Here is a 23,308-nt window from a genome sequence, read left to right on the forward strand (position 1 = left end):
GATTACAGGCATGTGTCCACATGCCTGGCCTCTATTTTTCTTATATGTAAAGATGAATATTGTGGTAGTATTATGTTTTAGAGCAATTGGAAGAATCAGACAGATATAGCATTTATTGGGCACTTACCATACACCAAGCATTATGCTGATAATAGTAATTAATATGATTATTTATTTATTCAACTTTTTTTGGCACAAATACTGGGGCCTGATGCTGTTCTAGGTGCTGCCTCTAGGATCTAGCAAGATGTTTGGTATAGAGTTGGGCCTTGGCAAATGTTCACTGAATGAGTAAAGCTAGAACAAGTTGTGGACTTCGTTTGTAAATATTTGTATCAGTCAACTAAGCTGGATTATGCTGTGTAACAAATATCTCATCCCCAACATCTCATGGGCTTACTTTAACAAAAATGTATTTATTGCTCCTCTTATATGGTTAGTGTGGGATAGCTGCAATGCTGTTGTCTTCAGAGGTCAGGTGGTTTCATCTCAACAGATGCCTTCATGATCTCTGTGGCAGAGGAAAAGGCATGGTGTGCACTGGGTCTTAAAGTGACACATATCATCTCTGCTTACATCTTTTTGGCTAGAGAAAGTTACATGGCCTTGTCTAACTTAAAAGGGGAGAGAGAATTGCAATTGTAATCCTACTCTGTACCCAGAAGGAGAAAAACCACAATATTTGCAAATATCCTTCATGGTTACCACAGGCTGGAAGCTGATGCTATAATCTTCTAACACACAGGCCAGTTTTGGCCTACAAAGACCCCCTTTTTCAAAGTCAGTGTCAGCAGCTACCCCCAGGCCTCTGGTTTGGAATTAAGTTTTCAGACTAGGTATTTTATTTTCTTCTCACTTCCCTACTCAATTATATTTTAAGCAGATGGGTGATCCTGTCAACCTTAAGAAAATAGCAGGAAGAAACAAATTTATGTGAAACACCCCACATTCTAATTAAATTTTTCTGCCACCCCAAGGTTTGAGCTTGGATGCTGATTTGCACTTAAAGAAAATCAAAATACAAGCCCAAATTCAAGAAAGCTTGCAAAATGCTTTCATGTTGTTCTCCTCAGTTGACATGTAAATGAAAAGAACCCTTTTATTTTCCCCCACAGCAAACACCTTTTTTTTTTTGTTGCTTGATGGCTTGGAACACGATTCTGTTTAAAGACAATTCAAAGCAGCTTCTAAATGCAGAAATCCAGTGAAGCAGGCCAAGCAGAAGATGTAGTTGGAAGGTTAAGTGGGGCAAATCTTAATCAGGCTAGAGAAATGTGGCCAGGACTGCAACTTGAGGCTCAACCCAATACTCCAAAAGATCTTCCATCACAACCCTCCACTCTGTCCCATTTCCACCAAATAAAGTGAGGCTATGTTAGTTGTCTGTTTCAGTATAGCAAGTAACTCCAAAGCTCAGCTACTGCAAACAACAAATGGCTATTATTTCCCACAGTTTCTGAGGGTCAGGAATTCAGGAGTGGCTTCGGTCAAGCTTTTGGCAAGGGCTGCAGTTACCTGAAGGCTTGACGGGGGTTGGAGTATCCTTCCAAAGCCCACGGTTGTGATTGTTGGAGGGTGTCAGCCAGTTCCTTGCAGGGTTTCAGCCAGAGGGCCTCAGTTCCATGCCATGTGGTCCTCTCCATAGAGTCATTCACAACATGGCTGCAGGTATCCTCAAGTGATCAAAAGGTAGGTCAAAAGAACAATCAAGACAAAGTCAGTGTTTTATAGCCTGATCTTGGAAATAAAATACTTCACTTCTGCTGTGTTCTGTGGGTCACACAGACTCTAGTACAGGTTGGAAGAGGAATACACAAGGATGTGAACATCAGGGGGTAAGGATTATTGGGGGTCATCTTGGAGAATGGTTACTGTATGCAGGATATATCTATGTATGCATACACATACACACACACACACACACTTTTTCTTTTTCTTTTTTTTCCCTTAAATCAGGAAATAAGAAAACAAACAACATAGTACCTACTACGGCCAAGAACTGGGCCAGATGATCTGTACAGGTTCTCTCAGTCCTTACAATAACTGCAAAATGGCTGCTGTTATAATACCCATTTCACAGTTGAAGACACTGCATTTAGGAGTGATTAAGTAGCTAAATGCTATCTGGGTGGGAAGTGGTAGAGCCAGGGCACTGCCACTGGGAAATCTGTCTCATGCAATACACTTTCTGGAGCTATTTGATTGCCAGGTAAGGGTAAGGAGAGCATCATGTAATCCTGAGAGTAGCCTTGGAAGTTAGCCCAATTGGGCCTCAACTCTAGATGCAGCCACTCACCAGCTGTGTGGACTTTGGTAAGTTACCCGATGTCTCCCAGCTTCTCCGTCCTTATCTGTAAGATGGGGATGAAATTAAAAGTGCTCACTGCACAAGGTTGTTGTGAAGATTAAATAGGGTGAAGATGTCGACCGCCTAGCTTAGTGCCTGGCATGGAGTGAGGGTTCAGTAAATGCTGGGTGTTACAGTTTTGAGCCCTAGGCACTGCTACAGGCTAAAACAAATCCCTTCTCCCTGCTGTACCTCAGTTTTCCTATCTGAGAAATGAAGGAGTTACATAATATGCCCAAGGTCACTTCTAATTCATAGTCCATGAAATTTTGTTTTAAACATACTTTTTATCTGAGTCTTGGAGCTGTGCTAAGTAGTGGGAAACCAAAGTATCCTCTAATTATGTCATGCTGACAGGTTGAGGTTTTCTTCACTTTAGCTAGAATTTGAGGGAAGTGGGTTTTAGCTTTCTCCCTAATATTCTATATTTGAAATGTCAAAAGGAGGCTTTGAGGAATAGGGGAAAGCATGCTGGGAAAAGGACTCTGGAGTCTAATCTTGATGTGGGCTCTGACTGGCTGTGTGATCTCAGGGAAAGTTCTTGTCCTCTCTGTTCTTGTGCTTGCTCATTTTTTCAGATGAGGACAAAAACTTTTGCCCTGGTTCTTTAGAGGGATGCCTTATGGCCAAATGAAATTGAGACACACAATACAAATGGAGCAAATCCTTAGAGATGGAAATATCCAAGGAGGCATTGGGGCTGGGAGGCTCTGGAGGGTGGTTCTTCATGCCTTTCCCTTCATAATGAACATTCTGGGTCTTTTGCACACACAGAGGTGGAAGAGTTATGGCAATTAACTTCTAGGAAAAAAAATCACCATTCGAAAATGCCAAGGACCTTTTAACACACCTTTTTCTAATGGATCTCTCAGAGGAAGAGGCAATGAGAAAACAATTTTACATTGTCTTTAACCTCTGAGGGGAATAAATGCTGGCTGTCTTGGATGAATTTCGTCGACTTGGTGCAGAGCAGAAACCAGGGCTCAGGACATAGTGGAGAATGAGAGGAAAGGAAAGTGAATTGTGAGCGTGTGCATTTTCCTTCTCTGTGTTCATTCCTCTAAGTTGGACAGTTCAGAACCAGCTCTTATATTGGCTGCTTTGAACTCTTGTCCTGCCTGGTTATCACATATCCTGTTTTGAACTGATGGCTGTGGGTTGCCCTTGTTTCTCCAGCTACTCTGTCTGCATTTTGTTATCTGTACCAGCCCTTATGAGTGTAGAATTGTGACCCACCATGGATGAGTGGGTCTGATGCAGCCCCTATTTCATGTCGTGAGCTGGTTTGAAACCCTTCTGTTGTTATGTGGTGATTGCATTCCTGGACACCTCTGTCACCTCCCATACCCAGACGCAGAGTACAATAGACCCATGGCTCTAACAACGTCTTCATCCTCTCCCTTATAGCTGTGTCTGAAACACTTTTAAAAAAATTTATTCAGTTTTTTTATTTGTACAAATGCATGGCATACATGTGCAATTTTGTTTCATGCATAGGTTGCATAGTGATCATATTAGGGCATTCATTTATTTATTTAGGTAGAGTCTCACTCTGTCACCCAGGCTGGAGTGCAGTGGCGTGATTCGGCTCACAGCAACCTCTGCCTCCTGGGTTCAAACTATTCTCCTGCCTCAGCCTCCTGAGTAATTGGGATTACAGGCACGTGCCACCATGCCCAACTAATTATTTCTTTTTTAAAATTTTTAGTAGGTGTGGGGTTTCACCATGTTGACCAGGCTGGTCTTGAACTCATGACCTTAAGTGATCCACCTGCCTCAGCCTCCCAAAGTGCTGAGATTACAGGTGTGAGCCACCATGCTGGGCCACATTAGGGTTTTTAGGGTCTCCATCACCCAACCGGTTCACTTCTGGTATTCTGTAGGGAGATGTTTATTTTGTTTTCAAGTGAGGCTCAAGTGAAGTGGTTTGTGAGCCAATCACAACACTGTCTTGACTGGATATACCATTTTAGGTCATTTTGAAATTCCTCTCACAGTTCTTAAATTGACATTATATTGAGATAATTGTGGATCCACATGCATTTGTAAGAAATAATAGAGTGATCTCATATGCCCTTTATCCAGTTTCTCACAGTGCAGTATTTTGCAGAACTGTAGTACAATAGGATATTGACTCATGTTTTTAAGAGAATTTTTAAAAATGCACTCAGGGAATTCAGGGGGCAGGGCACACACCTCTGCCCTCAGGCTGTGCCAGCACTGGCCTGTGGGCCTGGAGTCAGGGGCATGGGTAGCAATCTGACCTGGCTCTGTCACTGCTCCCTGTGGGGGCTCCCTGGGGCTCAGCTTCCCCACCAGTAAGATGAGGGGTGGGATGAGAAGATTACTGAGGTTTCTTTTAGCTCTACCATTTTATGATTTTACACTTCACTCATGAGAGCCCCTGGGGTCAGCCTGCCCTGGTCTTTTTATTAGATAAATTATATCTTACTTTGAGCCTACAGAACCAGAGTCAGACGAGTTTGAATTGGACATCTGTTTCTGGGATCTTCTCAGCATCCACACTGCATTTCCTTAAGGGACTCATCTCCTGCCCTCCTTGGCTCTTGTGATTTAGCTGGGGCAGACCCTGCTTCCTGGGCTCTAGGATTGGCTCTACGATTGGCTTATTGTTCTAATTAGATATTTTTGTTCTATTTGTGGATAGGTTCATGTTAGGAGGCATGACCTAAGCCAGCCCATGAGAAGCCATCTAAGGAGTTTTATGAAAACAGTCGAGAAGGGAGAAGGGTTTTCCTCTATGAGGATATTTCAGGGGTAGGGGTTAGGATGGAGACCTGGTGCTTCAGGCAGTCATTTACCACCTCAATGAAAGAGCTTGCTCAGAACTAGATCAAAGCAGAGGAATGTGGGGCTGACAGATGAAGAGAGAGACATGGACAAACAGTCCCAGAAATATCAATGCATCTGCTGGAGGTCGTGTAGCTATTCCCAGTGGCCCTTGAAGTAAAGGAAGCCTCACTTTACCCATTAACTCAGGTGAGTAATGGTTATTTCCAGGCGAGAAGAGAGATCTGCTGACTTCACGCATTTGGTTCTGGGGGTGGCTCTGCAAGGAAGGCTAGATGGGAGGGGAAAATTTGCATGCACCTGCAGGCTTGGGATTCACAGTGAACTGGTGGGTTTTTCACTTTCTTTGAAGAGCCCAAAGGCATTTACTGACATGATCTCATTCGTTTTCAGCTGCAATTGAGTGAAGTCACCTTGATGCAGAAGTGTTTTCTCTTCTCATTCCTGTTAGGAAACCAAGTTACAGCTGAAGCCAGGGCCTTCTCCTACCCGACTCCCACGGCCCATTAAAACCTACGTGAGCTTATCTGATATCTTCAAGCCCTGTTTTGTGGCCCCATCTCCTCTTCAGGTATTGTACAGAGTGACTCACAGATAGCATCCCTGAGCCATTTCTCAGGGAGACAGTGATTTATTGAGATAGAGGCAATAATGTGCTAATTCTAGCAGCCAGTCCAGGCCTCATTAGCATCTAAGTTTCCTGGAGTTCAGCTTTAATCACACATAGGAAGAGTTTACCACCAAGGGGTTCTCATACCTCCTGTTCCTTTTGCATGAGTCTTCTGGAAAGCCTTGGCACTTGTTGAGGTGGTGATGGTAACGTCAGGGCAGAGGGTTTCAACTGGGGGTGTGAATTATGTTCACCTGGAGAAACTTAAATCTGTCTACTTATCCATCCATCCATCCACCTATACATTCGTTCATCATCTTATTATTTACTTAAATAGATAAGACAAGCGTGAGGTAAAAATGAAAACAAAGCTTTCTAGTCTGTAAAATAAGCATAATGATAACATCTACCACATAGAATTGTTATAATAATGAAATAAATTATTGTATATAAAGTGCCTAGAATAGGGCTTGGTTCATAGTAAGTTGTAATAGACACGGTAGCTATTATTATTAATGTGAATCTTACATCCCATCCCTCAATCACCTAGTACCCTTCCCATTGCAGATTCTAGAGATTATCTGCATACATAAATATGTACACACACACACACACACACACACACACTCCACCTCTGGACAGACTGACTCTAAAAGCTACAGAAAATTTCAAATGCCATCCAGGGTTGGGAATCTCAGGATTGGAAGCTGAGCGAGACTCTGGGGAATGTCAGGAATTAGAGTGTAGAGCCACTAAGGTAAGAAGGAAGTGACTGTTTTTCTACAAGGGCAAAAGCTAGGAGGACTGCCTGGAAGGGGAGCACCTTAACTATGTTCGGTATGGCTGTGAAAGAAACAATAACAATCATCACAACAGCTAGAGTTGTGAGACATTATCCTGTTATCTCAGAACTCTAGCTAAAGCCTTACACTCAGGAAAATAGGCACTAAGAACTTCCACAGCCTAAAGACAGCAGCAAGGGAGCCACCAGACTCATTCCCCAGGATCAACTAAGAGGTGACAGAAATGCTTCTGCTGCCATCACTACCCTGCCCTCCTTCTCCATGCGAAGAAATTTGTAGGAGCCATGAGTCATCAGTCTAGTGGGGGTTATGTGTTGTTTTGATAGTGGGCTTCCCCCCTTGGTACTTGCAAGAGGGCATAAAAAAACTCTGTATAAAGAAAGGGAGGCAGGCATCTCATTCCCCGACATGGCACTTGCTGATTTGATAAAACCTGTGGTCCCTTCTGGAGTTGCCAATGCAAGAATCCTTGGATAGCCCAGCCAGTATCCTCAGGAGCTTGGGAATATACAGCAATGGAGAGACTGGAGCCAGCTTCTGTCTAGAGAACTCTGGAGGTGGGAGGCCAGTGGGAGCAGTTCGCACTAGCAGGGAGGGAGAGAAGGTAGTCATGGTATAGGCACTTTGCTCCATTCGGTGTGGCAAGCATATGCTTCCTATGGGCCCAGAGATGCTGCAGAATGTAGGTGGGCTTGGGTCTTGGCAGCAGGACTTAGCCAAGGAGACCACCTGGCAGGTAAGGGGCCTTGCCAGCCAGAGACTATAGAGTGGGAGCTCAGGGGTAGGAATCTGAGAGTGGGTTGGGAGAGGTCAGCTGGAGGGCATTGTCCATGTTAGAGACCAGTGCAGTGGCTTCCTGACTCCTCCCCATGAAACCCTAAAGAATGACAATATTCAGATGCCTATGGAGAGGATTGAGGGGGAAAAGAAGACTTACAGCAGCTTCAGTTAGGAGAAAAGACTCTGCATCTCTTTCCCTATTTGTCTACAAGAGAAGCTAGAGCCCAGAAGAGGAATGTGGGGAGAAAGGAGAGTGGCCTATTCTGTCTTTCTGCACTGGTTAGGCCTGAGCAAGAGGACAGGGAGGTTCCTCAGGTTGGGTTCCTGTAGAGGCCCACTCAGGTCAAGGATTCCAGTGTAAGGAGTTTATCTGAGGGGCGATCCCAGGAAGTGTGGATAGGGAAGTGGGAATCCAGTCAGTCAGGGAAGGAAGCCAGGGAAAGGTGCCATGTTTAGCAGGTTACTGCCATGGGTCATGTAGCTCAATCCACCTGAGAGTTGTCCACTCAAGGGCAACTGGATATTTATCTTCCAACCACCTTCTGTCACTGAGGGTTGCTCCTACAGCTGCCACCCATTCCCGCATCTGGTGTACCTAGTATGTGAAAGTAAGTCCTCAGGCCCTGGGTGCTCATGGCATGTCCTAGAACCATGAATTCTGGGGAGAGGGGACGCTGACAGCCTATTGCAGGGAGGAACCTTACATAGGGTATGGGTTAAAGTTTTGAACTGGACTGAATCAGACTGAGCCAGACTGGATTGACAAGGAAGTGGTGAGATTAGCTGGTGAGGTCAATAAGGGATAGTAAAGGGAGATTCAGCAGAGTGTCTGTGAAGGCAGTCCCAGGAAAAAAGTAAAGCTATTGCAGGTCACCTGCTGAGTCCAGATGGTGAAAGGTACTGAGATCACTGGCATTAAGTACAAGCCTAATGCTGTGTGGGTCACCCTAAGTGCTCATCTCATGTAATCCTTACTGTGACCCCATGAGGCAGCTTTGCTTCTCTTCCTGTCTTACAGATGGGTCAGCTGGGCTCTGGAAGGTTAAGTAACTTGCCCAAAGTCACTCAGCTACTCAGTGGCAGAGTCAGGTCCTGAGCCCAGGTTTGCTTCCAGAGCCCACACTCTTAACCACTGTGGCAGAGACTCCTGACTGCCTGTCAAATATGCATTTCCTCCTTCTTTCTTAGTAACGAAACTTTGGTTTTATTTCAGATGGCAATGTGCCTAGCTACACTACATTTCCCGCCTCCCTTGCAGCTAGAGGTGGTCAATGAGATATAAACAGATACTGTAAGGTGAGACTTGAAAGAAAACCCCTTGAGAAGTAAATGTATGGATAGCATGTGCCTTTTGTGCCCATTTTCTTATTCTACTCCTGAACTAGATGTACTAGGCTCATTTTCCTTTTGTTTCTTCCCTCACATTGACACAGACATGATGTCTAGATCCCTAGCAGTCATCCCAGACCATGAGATAACTTTGAGAAGGAACACCATGTACAAAGGACTGTGCAGAAGAGGGTTGGCAGGAGCCTGGATCTCTGATGACTTCACCCTTGACCGCCCACCTCACCAGGCTGTACAAGCCACTGTTACTGGCAGATGAATGCAAGTTCTAAAACATACAACTACTGACCTACTGAATTTTCCAAGGAGCACATTTCCACTGGAGACATTTGGTGCCTGCAGAAAATACTTACTGAGGAATTTCTATGGGACCAGCCTGAAGTAGAAGCCACTGAAGAGAGGCCCTGAAGCAGCTTTTCTTCCTTATCCCAGAGACCAACATGGTTACCCCAGCCCAGAGTCACCCTCCTTCCTCTAAGCTGTCAAAACCCTGGCTGCCTTTACAATGATTCTGACAATGAATCCCACCCTGCTGGTGATGTCTATTGCTTTACTGTTAAACTTTTTAAGGGTTAAAATTCCTTTTTATTTTTCTTTTTAAATTGATTAATAATAGTTGTACCAATTTGGATGGTACCTGTAATATTTTGATACCTACATACAATGTGTGATGAACAAATCAGAGTAATTGGGCTAGCCATCACCTCACACATTTATCTAGGGCTGAAATCCCTGAAGGACAGGATTGTGTCTTACAAATTGTGTATTCTAATCTGCATTTACATTTCAGAAATTCTGGACGAAGTAGGCAAACCAACAGAAACTCTTGCTATGAAGATCTGGAGGTTTCCTGGAGGAAGTGGTGAATAGGGCCTTGGGACTGATGTTAAAAGCCCTGGAACACAATAGGGAGACACCTGAACTAGGAAGAGGTCAAAAGCTCTGGTAGCAGCCCCCACAAATTAAGAAACCTACTCAGAGTAAAAGAAACAGGCCATGGTGGGTGGCCGGGGAGCAAGGAATATTTGTGAGTAACCCCAGATGGTGGCAATCATTTAATGCCCTCCATCCCTCTCAGTGTATATTAGGTTATGGTTTTTTTTTAGAAAATGGAGGAAGGGTTTTACTATGTTGCCTAGGCCAGTCTCAAACTCTTAGGCTCAAGCGATTCACCTGCATTGGCCTCCTAAATTGCTAGGATTACAGGCATGAGCCACTGTGCCTGGCCCAAGAAGTCTGAGCCAGACGTTGCTGCATAGGTCAGAACTCTGTGGTCTATGAATGTAAGATATTCACGAGTCACATCTATTCCATTCATTGGCAAACACTTACCTGAAACCATACAGCAAAAGAGATTCTGGAAAATGTACCTTCCAGCCTTAGAAGAAAGTGATGGTGGTGCCCAGTTGACCCCAGGCAAGCCGGCCCAGGAATGCAGACATTTTGGACTGCTCATCTTTTCCTACTTTGTGTGGCCTTTCACAGAAGAATTACACAAGAACTTGACTCTTGATTCCAAGGATTCTGGAAGAATGCCAACCAAACTGAAGTCTACAAGCCTAACCATGTTATGAAAAGGCTGGATGTGACATGGTGAATCCTCCTTAGATGTGTTAACTAGGGTTAGGGTACCAGTGACATGCAAGGGGTTGGCCATTTGATTAAGTAGAGGAGGCATAAGTGAAAGGCACACCTCCACCCTGCTCAATGGCCATCATAACCTAGCCAGGCTGTGAGCCTCCATGGAGTGGGTAGCTGAGAACCCACAACCCACAATATATCTTCTTTCTGGCCCTGTTAACATGGACCTGCCTCTATGAGGTGATGGTTGATATCCAGCTAAGTATGGCCCTCTTAATAGTAATGTGGGTGGCTTTATTCATATTGGCTTCATGATAAATGGTATCACTGAGCTGACTTCTCTATGTTTTAGATAAAACAAAAATAAAAGACAAAAAAAAAAAAAGAAAAAAAGCACAATGACACAGGCAGTCTTGCTGCCAGACACATCTGCAATAAGAAAGCTTGGAAAATTAGACTTGGAAATGGCTTGAAAAAACCTTTAAACTTTTTCTGAAGAGCAAGTACAGGTTTGTCTCTGGGGTCAGTTCTAATTCTTTGACCAGCTAATTTTAAGTGGCTGTATCTCGAAAAAAGTGACAGTGACATTTTGGTACTCCAGCTGAACTTTTAGATTAGTCACTGATACAACTGCAACTTTTGGCCTATTTGAAGGATTTTAAGGGCAGGATAAATAACAAAACCCAACAGTCTTAGCCTGAGTTTCCCAGAAATCAGAGCCTGAGACAAAGGCTTGCCTTTTAAGATTATCTGAGAATGTGATCTTAGGTAGCAAGAGTACAGGGTAGGGGAGTGATCAGGGAAGGAGGGAAAGCTAATGCAACATGGATTATTACGTTGTCTACTACGGACAATTGTTCATGTGGACTATGCTGTGGACAACCATATGGACTACCACTATCACTATGGATACAAGTCCTGCTTGGAATTTTTGGGGAGATTTATGGAAAGTACTAGAGAACTGTTTGTCCAAAGGACCAAAGATGGAAATATTTATCCATTGGCTCCAGGTCCCCATTGGTCAAGGATGACTTGGTTGCATTTCTAAGTAATGTATGCTGAGCACAGAGCAGATTCAAGTGGTTGCCCTGAGCTGCAGATACCTCTGGGTAGGAAATGAGAGGTACTCAGTGCAGACCTAGAGTGAGATCCGTGATCTGATTGCACCAGCATAGAGATGGTCAAAACCTAGGTGGAAGCAGTTTCTTCAGTTGTAACTGGAGATAGAGGTGGGATTGAGAGGATTTTAAAAAGGGGCCCAGGAGGTATCTAAAGCACCAAACAGTAAGTATACATTAACTATGTTCTGGGTGTTGGGCACAAGCATGGGAGGTAGAGCAGTGACATGATAAAGCCTTTACTCTTCCCCAAATATCTATACTTTCTCTAATATAAAAAATCTTAAGTATATGACAAATATCACATTTATTATAAAATGTAAACTGCAATGACATCTGAGAGAGTTATATGTTGAAATTTAAATTCACATTGAGATATAAATGTTAGATACAGGTATTTTACCCCAAATAAGGCTTTACTAGGGGAAGGAGGAAGTGCACAAGAATTCTGGGAGTCTGATGTAGTTGTGAATCAAAATTTCCAATCCTTATATATATTTTTATTATCAGCCTTGCTTTGCCTAGTGCCTATAATCGTGTGAGAACTTGCCCTGTAGCCCCCCATGAGTTGCCCTTTTCCCTAGTCATCCTTCTTTGGCTTTAGCCATGAGGAGCCTGATGTGAGGAGAGAACTCAGCAAATATTTAAGTAAATATTTATGGAATGACATGAATGAATACAAAGTTATAAATAGAACATTATCTTATTCTACTCTTGGACTAGATGTACGACCAAACAAACTAGAATAGATTTTGCATAGATTAAATTTCACCTTTCTGACCTCCCCAAGCAAGTGCTTCTCTGTTTTTTTCCAGACCACCATGTATATTCAGTAGCTGTAGCCCTTATTTTCTGTTTTAGTTATTCAAAGCTTGCTGGAGTATGAGCTCCTGAAGGGCAGGGGCCATTTCTTATTAATCTTTCTGTTGTCAGTACTGAGCAAAGTCTACGGTGCCTAGAAATGTTTAATTAATGAGAATCTGAATCAAGACTATAACCATACAACCTCAATAATGCAATTAAAATGAAGAATCTGTGGAATAAAATGACTGAAAAGCATACCTTGGGAATACATATCCCAGCTGAGAGACTATAGGCAAGTCACTGAATTTCTGTGTCTCAGTTTCTCCAAGTGAAAAATGAGAGACCAATCAGGGTTAGAGGATATATGATGTGCATACTGTCACTCTGTTTTCTGTGTCTTGGTTGACATTTCTAATAAATCATGACTTTTCTTCACACTGATTTCTGATATAAGCTTAGTAGTCTCAATTCACTTCAGTCAGCTTCTTTGAAATTCATCAGAAATATTTTTAAAAGCATAAATCAAATGATATCTTTCCCCTGCTTAAAACCCTCTAAGAACTTCTAATTCCATCCTCATGGCAAACTAGGGTCATCTAAAAAATCTCCAGCTATATGTCCTTAGAAATGCTACCCAAACTATAGCAACAAGTCAAAATGCATGGTGGATCCTTTAGTAAAGAAAGGAAAATCACCAGGTGCCAGAAAAAGGAATGAAACTGAAAAACATAGGGAAAAGCATATGAGCTTATGCTGTGGCTACCCTGGAAGAAGTGTGGAATGAGTGGTTTAGTGTATTATTACACCGGGTAATTAAGGTTTTGGTCAAATTAGAGGATAAGAGATGCAGTCTTCAGTTTAAATGAATCAGGGAGTTGGAACTGAAAACTCTACATGAGCTAGGATGCTTGAAGGGCTGACCTATAGAGAGGGTGCTAGAGAAAAAAATTACAACTGTTAACATGAAGAAAAAAGGAAGTGTTTCTTTGCTTTGGCTCTGGGCAAATAATGATAATAATAATTATGCTTGAAAAATTTACAACTTTATTCTGTGCTTTATGGAAAATTAGAATTCAAATATGTTCTTTCCCAGTTCTCCATGAAACCAAAACTGCAGAATTAATATACAAATTGTTCTTAAGTGAATGTTACTCCTTGGATTCCTGGCAAAAGAAAACACACAATTCTTGTGGAGGAACATTTCCATTACTCCCATGCCACAGGAGCTCCACAGATTAAGCACAACTGAAGATGAAACCACAACCCAAAATTGCAAAACTCACAAAAAACAAAACAACATTAGAGAGCCAACAGACACAACAATATTAGATAATTAATATTTCTAAGTACCTGGGACATAGTAAGTGCTATATAACGTTTGACTGATAAATAAATATTAAAAAATGAACATACCAGGAATGTAGGTTAATGGAGAAATTCATAATAAACTTTAAAGTAGGAGGAATTAAAATGATTAAAGATATAAAAGCAGGAATAATTTACATAAAAAAGACACTATGATAAGATAATAGGCAGGCTTGAAGATCTATATAGAACTTCTAGAAAAAAATGTTATTTGAAATAAAAAGCTCAATAAAGAGTGGTTTGAATAGAGCTGAGAAAATTGAGTGCATCACAGAGAGGTTAAGATATAGTAATATGAAAAAGTTAAGAGATGTGAACAATAGAATTAGGAAGTGTAATGGGAATTTCAGAAGAAGAGAATAGATAATGAGAAAGAGGCAATATTCAGGAATAATGGTCCAGTTTTTCAGAATTAATCAAAGACAGAATTGAAGAAGTACATACAGTCATGAGTAGGAAAACTATAATAAATACACATTGTAATGAAATTATAGAACTTAAGAACAAAAAATAGTTTGGTAAATTCCCCCTTTTAAAAGATATAGACCTACTGAATGGATAAAAAGAGAAGGACCTCATTATATGCTGCCTACAAGAAGCTCGTCTCACCTGTAAAGACACATGTAGATAAAAGTGAAAGTATAGAAAAAGATACTTTATACAAGCAGAATCCAAAAGTGAGGAGGAGTAGCTATACTTATAATATCAGACAAAACATGTTCTGTAAAACTTCATGTTCTGTATCAGACTTCATGTTCTGTAAAAAAATGAATGACATTATAAAATAATAAAGAGATCAATTTAGCAAGAGAATATAACAATTAGAAAATATATGTACCCAATACTGGAGCACTCAGGTAAATAAAGCAAATATCATTAGATCTAAAGGGAGAGATAGGCCATAATACATGTAATAGTTGGGGATGTCAATATGCCTCTATCAGCATTGGACAGAGCATCTAGACTGAAAATCAACAAAGAAACATCAGATTTAAACTGCACCATAGACCAAATGGACATAACAGACATTTATAGAACATTTCACACAACAGCTGTAGAATATATATATTTTTCATCAGCATATTGAACATTCTCCAAGATTGACCATATGTTAAGGCATAAAACAAGTCTCAAAAAATTTTAAAAATTAAAATCATATCAAGTATTTTATCTAACTACAATGGAATGAAACAAGACCAGTAATAAGAGGAACATACAAAACTACACAAATAAATGGAAATTAAACAGCATACTCTGGGATGACCAATGCGAGAAGGAAAAAATTAAGAATAAAATTCAAAAATTTATTGAACCAAATGAAAATAAAAACACAACATAGCAAAACCTATGAGACACAGCAAAAATAGTATTAAGAGGAAAGTTTATAGCAATAATGCCTACATCAAAAAGATTTTAAATAAACAACATAATGATGCACCTCAAAGACCCAGAAAAGCAAGAACAAACCAAACCCGAAATTAGAAGGAGAAAAGAAATAATAATGATCAGAGCAGGGCTGGATTGTGTGGCTCACACCTGTAATCTCAGCACTTTGGGAGGCAAAGGCAGGAGGATTGCTTGAGCCCAAGAATTTGAGACCTGCCTGGGTAACATAATAAGACTCCGTATCTACAGAAAAAATAATGAAAACAATTAGTCAGGGATGGTGCAACACACCTGTAGTGCCAGCTACTAGGGACACTTAGGTGGGAGGATTTCTTGAGCCCAGGAGGTCAAGGCTGTAGTGAGCTATGATCACACCACTGCACTCCAGCATAGGTGACCGAGTGAGACCCTGTCTCAAAAAAAAAAAAAAAAATTAGAACAGATATAAACAAAATTGAGACAAAAATTGAAAATTGAGAAAAGATCAATAAAACAAAAAGCTGTTTTTCTGAAAAAAGAAACAAAATTAACAAACTATTAGCTAGATTAAGAAAAAAAGAGGCCAGGTGCAGTGGTTCACGCCTGTAATCCCAGCAATTTGGGAGGCCAAGGTGGGCGGATCACAAGGTCAGGAGATCGAGATCATCCTGGCTAATGTGGTGAAACCCCGTCTCTACTAAAAAATACAAAAAACTAGCCAGGTGTCGTGGCAGGTGCCTGTAGTCCCAGCTACTCAGGAGGCTGAGGTAGGAGAATGGCATGAACGTGGGAGGTGGAGTTTGCAGTGAGCCGAGATCACACCACTGCACTCCAGCCTGGGCCACAGGTGAGACTCTGTCTCAAAAAAAAAAAAAAAAAAAAAAAGAAAAGAAAAAAAGAGAGAAGACACAAATAAATAAAATCAGAAATAAAAAGATGTTACAATGAAAACCACAGAAATACAAAGGATCATTAGAAACTACTATGAACAACTGTACACCAATACATTAAAACACCTAGAGGAAATGGATATGTTTTTAGATGCATGCAACCTACCAAGATTGAACCAAAGAGGAACAGAAAACTGGAATAGACTGATAACAAGTGTCAATACTGAATTAGTAACAAAAAGCCTTCCAACAAAGAAAAGTCCAAGACCAGATGCCTTCTCTGCTGAAAACCGCTAAATACTTAAAGAAGACTTAATATCAGCTATTCTCAAATTATTCTGGAAAATTTAAAGCAGAGACAATTCTTCCTAATTCATCCTATGAGACCAACATAACCTTGATACCAAAAACCAGACCAGGACACAACAACAGCAACAACATCAACAAAACTACAGGCCAATATCCCTGATGAACAGAAATGCAAAAATTCTCAACAAAGTATTAGCAAACTGAATCCAACAACACATCAAAAAAAAAAAAAAAAAAAAAAACCACACAAGAATCAAGTGGAATTTATCCAGGAATACAAGGATGGCTCAGTGTACAGAAATAAAAAACCATCATACATCACATGAATAGAATGAAGAATAAAATCCATGTGATTATCTCAATAGCCACAGAAAAATTTTTTGATAAAACTCAATATCCCTTCATGATAAAAACTCTTAATAAATTAGGTATAGAAGGAAAATACCTCAACATAATAAAGGCCATATATGACAACCCAAAGCTAACATCTTACTGAATGAGAACAAGACAAGGAGGCCAACTCTTACCGCTTTTTTTTCAACATAGTACTAGAAGTCTTAGAGCAATTAGGAAAGAGAAAGAAAGAAAGGGAATCCAAATTGAAAAGGAGTAAATGAAAATGTCCCTGCTTGCAGATGACGTGTTCTTATATATAGAAAAACCTAAAGACTCTACCAAGAAACTCTTAGAACTGATAAATAAATTTGGTAAAGTTGAAGAGTACAGAATTAGTACACAAAAATCAGTAGTGTTTCTATATATGAACAACAAACTGACTGAAAAAGAATTCCAGAAGGCAATGTCACTTACAATAGCTACAAAAATATACCTATGAACAATCTTAAGGAGATGAAAGCCTCTACAAGGAAAACTACAAAACATGGATAAAGAAATTAAAGAGGATACAAATGAATAGAAAGACATACGATGCTCATGGATCAGAGGAATTAATAAGGTTAAATTGACAACACTACCCAGAGCAGTCTACAGATTCAATGCAATCCCTATCAAAATATTAAAGACATTCTTCCCAGAAATAGAAAAACAGTTCCAAATTTGTATGAAATTACAAAAGACTCACATTAGCCAAAGCAATCCTGAACAAGAAGAACAAAACTAGAGGTATCATATTATCAGAACTGCTACAAAGCTGTAGTAACCAAAACAGCATGGTACCAGCATAAAATCAGACAAAATGACCAATGGAACAGAATACAAAACCCAGAAATTAATCTACATATGTATAGCCAACTGATTTTTGACAAAGATGCCAAGAACACTCATTGAAGAAAGGACAGTTTCGTCAATAAATGGTCCTGGGAAAACTGGGTATACATACACAGAAGAATAAACTAGACTCCCACCTCTCACCACCCCCCAAATCAACTAAAAGTGGACCAAAGATGTAAATGTAAGACCCCAAATAATAAAACTGCTAGAAGAAAACATAGGCAAAATGCATCAGGACATTGGTCTGGGAAATGATTTTATAAGACCTCAAATGTACAGACAAAAAAGCAAAAATAAATAAATGGGATTAAATCCAACTATAAAGTTTCTGCACAGTACAGAAAACAATCAAGAGAGTGAAAAGAACACCTACAGAAAGTGACAATATTTGTAAACTACTCATCTGACAGGGGATTAATATCAAGAATATACAAGGAACTCAAACATCGCAACAGCAAAAATATAAAATACATAAAATAAGTAAACAAGTTGGTTAAAAATGGGCAAATGATCTGAACAGACATTTCTCAAAAGAAGACATACAATGGTAAAGAAATATATTAAAAATGCTCAACATTATTAATCATCAGGAAAATGCAAATCAACACCACGATGAGGTATCATCTCACCCCAGTTAGGATTGCTATTATAAGAAAGACATAACGTAACAAATGCTGGTGAGGGTATGAAGAAATGGGAACTCTTTTTCTCTCTTGGTGGGAATGTAAACTAGTACAACCACTATGGAGAATAGTATGGCAGTTCCTTGAAAAACTGCAAATAGAACTACCGTATGATCCAGCAATTCCACTATGGGGAATTTATCCAAAGGAAAGGAACTAATTGTATCAAAGAGACACCTGCACCTCCATATTTATTGCAGTACTATTCACAATAACCAAGATATGGAATCAACCTAAGTGTTCAACAACAAACCAATGAATAAAGAAAACATGGCATATATATACAATCGACTATTATTTGGCCTATTAAAAAGGAATGACATCTTGTCATTTATGGCAACAAAGACGGAACTGGAGGACATTTTGTTAGGTGAAAGAAGCCAGAAACAGAACGTTAAATATTGCATGTTCTCACTCATATGTGAAAACCAAAAAAAGTTGATCTTATAGAATTAAAAAGTAAGATAAAGGATACTAGAGGCTGGCAAGTGTTGGGGGAAGGGAGGGATAGAGAAAGATTTGTTAAAGGATACAAAATTACAGCTAGATAGGAGAAATAAGTTCTAGTGTTCTACACCACTGTAGGATGACTATAGTTAATGGTAATATACAGTTTCAAATAGCTAGAAGGAGGATATTGAACATTTCCAACACAAAGAAGTGATACATGTTTGAGATGATAGATATTCTAATTACTCTGATCTGATCACTATACATTATATGTATCAAAATATCATGGTGTACTCATGAATATGTACAATTATTATTTGTTGATTTAAAAAATAAAATAATTAAAGGAAAGCTGGAAAAATCGTTAAAAATAAAAAAATGTTTAAAGCAGTCAAAGAGAAAAGACAAACTCGTTATATACTTACAGCAGGTATTTCAACAGCAAGAATAGAGGCCAGAGAACATTGAAACAATACATTTCAAGTATAAGGAAAAATGTCAACCTAGACTTCTTTTAAAAAATAAAAAAATTAATTGTGATAAAATACACATGACATAAAATTTACCATTTTGGCCACTTTTAAGTGTATAGTTCAGTAGTGTTAAGTATATTTACATTGTTGTAAAACCAGTCTCCAGAACTTTCTCATCTTGCAAAACTGAAATCCTGAGCCCATTAAACAACTTTCCATTTCCCAATCCCTCCAGTCCCTGGAAACCACTATAATACTTTCAGTACCTTTGAATTTGACTACTCTACATACCTCATATAAGTGGAATCATATGATAGTTGCTTTTTTGTGACTGGCTTATTTCATTTAGCGTAATGCCCTCAAGGTTCAGTCATGTTGAGCATGTGTCAGAATTTTATCACTTTTTAAGGCTGAATAATATTCTATTACATGTTTATGTCATATTTTATTTGTCTATTCATTTATTGATGAATTGGTTTTTTTCTAACTCTTGGCTGCTATGTAAATAATGGTGCTATGAACATGGCTGCACAAATATCTTTTTGAGAACCTGCTTTTAATTTTTTTGGATATATACTCAGAAGTAGAATTGCTGAATATATGATAATTCCATTTTTAATTATTTGAAGAACCTCTATTCTGTTTTCCTAAGCAGTTGCACCACTTTACATTTCTACCAGCAATGAACATGTTTCCAATTTCTAGATATCTTCACTAACACTTGTTATTTTCTGTGTGGTTTTTAAAAATCTTTTAAGAGTAGCCACTTCATGGAACTAGAAAAAGCAATCTTAAAATTCACATGGAACCAAAAAGACCCCACATAACCAAAGAAAGACCAAGCAAAAACAAAAACCCCCAAAAACAAAACCAAATCTGGAGGCACCACATTACCAGACTTCAAACTACACTACAAGGCTATGGTTACCCAAACAGCATGGTACTGTATCAAAATAGGCACATAGACCAATGGAACAGAATAGAGAACCCAGAAATAAGGCCAAATACATACAGCCAACTGATCTCTGAAAAAGCAAACAAAAACATAAAGTGGGAAAAGACACCCTATTTAACAAATGGTGCTGGGATAACTGGCAAATGAATAATAACATGAATGGGATAACATGTCACATGTAGAAGAATGAAACTGGATCCTCATCTCTCATACAAAAATCAACTCAAGATGGATCAAAGACTTAAATCTAAGACATGAAACCACAAAAGTCTCAGAAGATAACATCAGTAAAACTCTTCTAGACATTGGCTTAGGCAGAGTTTATGACCAACAACCCAAAAGCAAATCCAACAAAAACAAAAATAAATAAATGGGACCTAATTAAACTAAAAAGTTTTGCACAGGAAAAAAATCAAGAGAATAAACAGACAATCCACAGAATGGCATAAAATGTTTACAAACTATGCATCCAATAAAGGACTAGTATTCAGAATCTACAAAGAACTCAAACAAATCAGCAAGAAAAAAAAATCCCATCAAAAGTGGGCAAAGGACATGAATAGACAGTTCACAAAATAAGATATATAAATGGTCAACAAACATACAAAAAAAATCTCAACATCACTAGTTATCAGGAAAATGCAAATTAAAACCACAATGTGATACAATCTTACTCCTGCAAGAATGGCCATAATCAAAACATAAAAAAAAATAGATGTTGGTGTGGATGTGGTGAAAAGAGAACACTTTTCCACTGTTGGAGGAATGTAAACTAGTACAACCACTATGGAAAACAGTGTGGAGATTTCTTTAAAAACTAAATGTAGAACTACCATTTGACCAAGCAATCCCACTGCTGGATATCTACCCAGAGGAAAATAAGTCATTACATGAAAAAAAAAAAAAACCACTTGTTTATAGCAGCACAATTTGCACACGCACACACATGTTTATAGCAGCACAATCTGGAATTGTGAAAATATGGAGCCAACCTCAAATGCCTATCGACCACTGAGTGAATAAAGAAAATGTGGTATATATACACCATGGAATACTACTCAGCCATAAAAAGGAATGAAACAATGGCATTTACAGCAGCCTGGATAGGGTTGGAGATCATTATTCTAAGTGAAGTAACTCAGGAACAGAAAACCAAATGTTCTCACTTATAAGTGGGAGCTAAGCTATGAGGATGCAAAGGCATAAGAATGATATAATGGACTTTGGGGACATGGGGGAAGAGGTGGAGAGGGGTGAGGGATAAAAGAGTACCCATTGGGTACAGTATACAATGCTCAGGTGATGGGTACACCAAAAATCTCAGTAATTACCACTAAATAACTTATTCATGTAGCCAAAAACCACCTGTTCCTGAAAAACAATTGAAAAAAAAACAAAACCTCAAAAAAAAAAAAAAAAAGAGTAGCCATCTGAGGGTATATGGTGATATTTCATTGTGATTTTGATTTGCATTTCTCTAATGATTAGTGATATTGAACACCTTTTCATATGCTTGTTGGCCATTCAGGTATCTTGTTTGGAGAAATGTCTGTTTAAGTTGTTTGCCTATTTTTAAATCAGGCTACTTTTTTCTTGTTGTTGTTGAGTTGTAGTTCTTTATATATTCTGATTTTTTAAAATAATTTTTATTTATTTTTACCGTTTTTCTTTTAACAGTCTCAAGAAAACTAAATTCTGAATATTGATCTCACATTACATGTATAATGTGAAAATGTTTTTCACATTCCAGAGGTTGCCTGTTTACTATGTTGACTGTATACTTTGGTGCAGAGTCTTTCATTTTGATGTAGTACAATTTATCTATTTTTGTTTTTGTTGTCTTTGTTGCTTGAGCTTTTGGTGTCATACCCAAGAAATTATTGCCAGATCCACTGCCATGGAGCATTTCCCCTGTGTTTTCTTTTAAGAATTTTATAGTTTTATGTCCTATATTCAGGTCTTTGATGCCTCTTTTTTTCCTTTTTTCTTTTTGAGACCGAGTCTTGCTATGTTACCCATGCTAGAGTGCAGTTGATATTCACAGGCATGATCATGGTGCACTGTAGCCTTGAACTCCTGAGGGCTCAAGCAATCCACCCACCTAAGCCTCCTGAGTATCTGAGACTACAGGGATGCACCACTGTACCTGGTTTCATTTTTTAACCTCAAATTTTTGTTTTCATTCCACACCAAGAATTTTTTATTCAAGAAGTATATGGGTGAACCCTAAGAGTGAAAGTAAAATGGAGATATTTTAAAATAAACTTATTAAGACCATCACTGAAAAGTAACTCTAAAGGGTAACCTCAAGAACAAAAAAATAAAAGCTATGTGGAAGGAGCATAATACAAAAAAAAAATTCGCTAACAAAAATGTTGGCAGACAGAGTGGTAAATATAAACAAAAATTAGGTAAAAACAAAGTGTACATAAAATACCAGATGACAATAACATGTAAGAAAGAAGAGGTTGGTGAATGTAGTTAACATGGTCTGAAACCATAGTATCATTTGGAAGAAGGTAGAGGTACTCATTAATCTTACGTTTTGTTAAGTCAGATATGCATGTGTATTAGGCAGGGTTCTATGTAGAAACAGAACCAATAGGATACACATTTTATGAGACTTGACTCACATAATTAGGGAAGGCAAACAGTCCCACAATCTGCCATCTGTAAGCTGGAGAGCTAGGAAACCTAGTGGGATAATTCAGTCTGAGTCTGAAGGGCTGGGAACCAAGGAGCTTATGTCTGAGAAGAAGAAGGGTGTCCTGGCTCAAACTGACAGCAACTTTGCCCTTTCTATCCATACTTTCAATGGCTTGGATGATTGGATTATGAGTGTTCTATCCATGCTCTCAGTGGATCGGATTATGAGTGAAATCTTTAATCGGGGTGATGATTCAAATAATAATCTCTTCCAAAAACAGCCAGAGAGACACATGGAGAAATAATGTTATACCAGCTTTAAAAGCATTCCTTAGCCCAGAAAGTTGACACATAAAATTAATCATCACAGCATGTTAAAAGTTAAGAGAAAACACAAAAATAATAGAAATAGAATATTAGGGAGCCAGTTCCAAGATGGCCAATTAAGAACAGCTCCAGTCTGCAGCTCCCAGCGTGATCGACGGAGAAGATGGGTGATTTTTGCATTCCCAACTGAGGTGCCTGGTTCATCTCACTGGGACTGGTTGGACTGTGGATGCAGTCCACAGAGGGCTAGCCAAAGAAGGGCAGGGCATCGCCTCACCCAAGAAGCATAAGGGGTTGGGGGATTTCCCTTTCCTAGCCAACGGAAGCCATGACAAACTGTAGCTGGAAAATCGGGGGTCAGGGACCAACTTGAGGAGGCAGTCTGTCACTGCCACCCAAATACTGCAATTTTCC

The 23,308-nt window shown here is 39.4% G+C and overlaps 2 long non-coding RNA genes across 2 annotated transcripts in view; one reads left to right on the forward strand and one right to left on the reverse strand.

The window, feature by feature from the left end:
• Positions 1-12,642, forward strand: part of LOC107968840 (uncharacterized) — a 126,464-nt gene extending 113,822 nt beyond the window's left edge. Inside the window, exons 3-5 of the long non-coding RNA XR_008539794.2 lie at positions 5,610-5,729; positions 8,565-8,647; positions 8,785-12,642. This is a non-coding gene — a long non-coding RNA (uncharacterized LOC107968840). The remainder of the gene's footprint in view (positions 1-5,609; positions 5,730-8,564; positions 8,648-8,784) is intronic.
• The window catches only part of LOC134808812 (uncharacterized), a 53,436-nt gene that overhangs the window by 7,143 nt on the left and 22,985 nt on the right, over positions 1-23,308 (reverse strand). Inside the window, exons 2-4 of the long non-coding RNA XR_010152609.1 lie at positions 5,459-5,602; positions 2,297-2,351; positions 1,516-1,673 (exon numbers count right to left, since the gene is read on the reverse strand). This is a non-coding gene — a long non-coding RNA (uncharacterized LOC134808812). The remainder of the gene's footprint in view (positions 1-1,515; positions 1,674-2,296; positions 2,352-5,458; positions 5,603-23,308) is intronic.

Source organism: Pan troglodytes, chromosome 18, assembly GCF_028858775.2.
Source record: "Pan troglodytes isolate AG18354 chromosome 18, NHGRI_mPanTro3-v2.0_pri, whole genome shotgun sequence".
NCBI classification, from domain to species: domain Eukaryota; kingdom Metazoa; phylum Chordata; class Mammalia; order Primates; family Hominidae; genus Pan; species Pan troglodytes.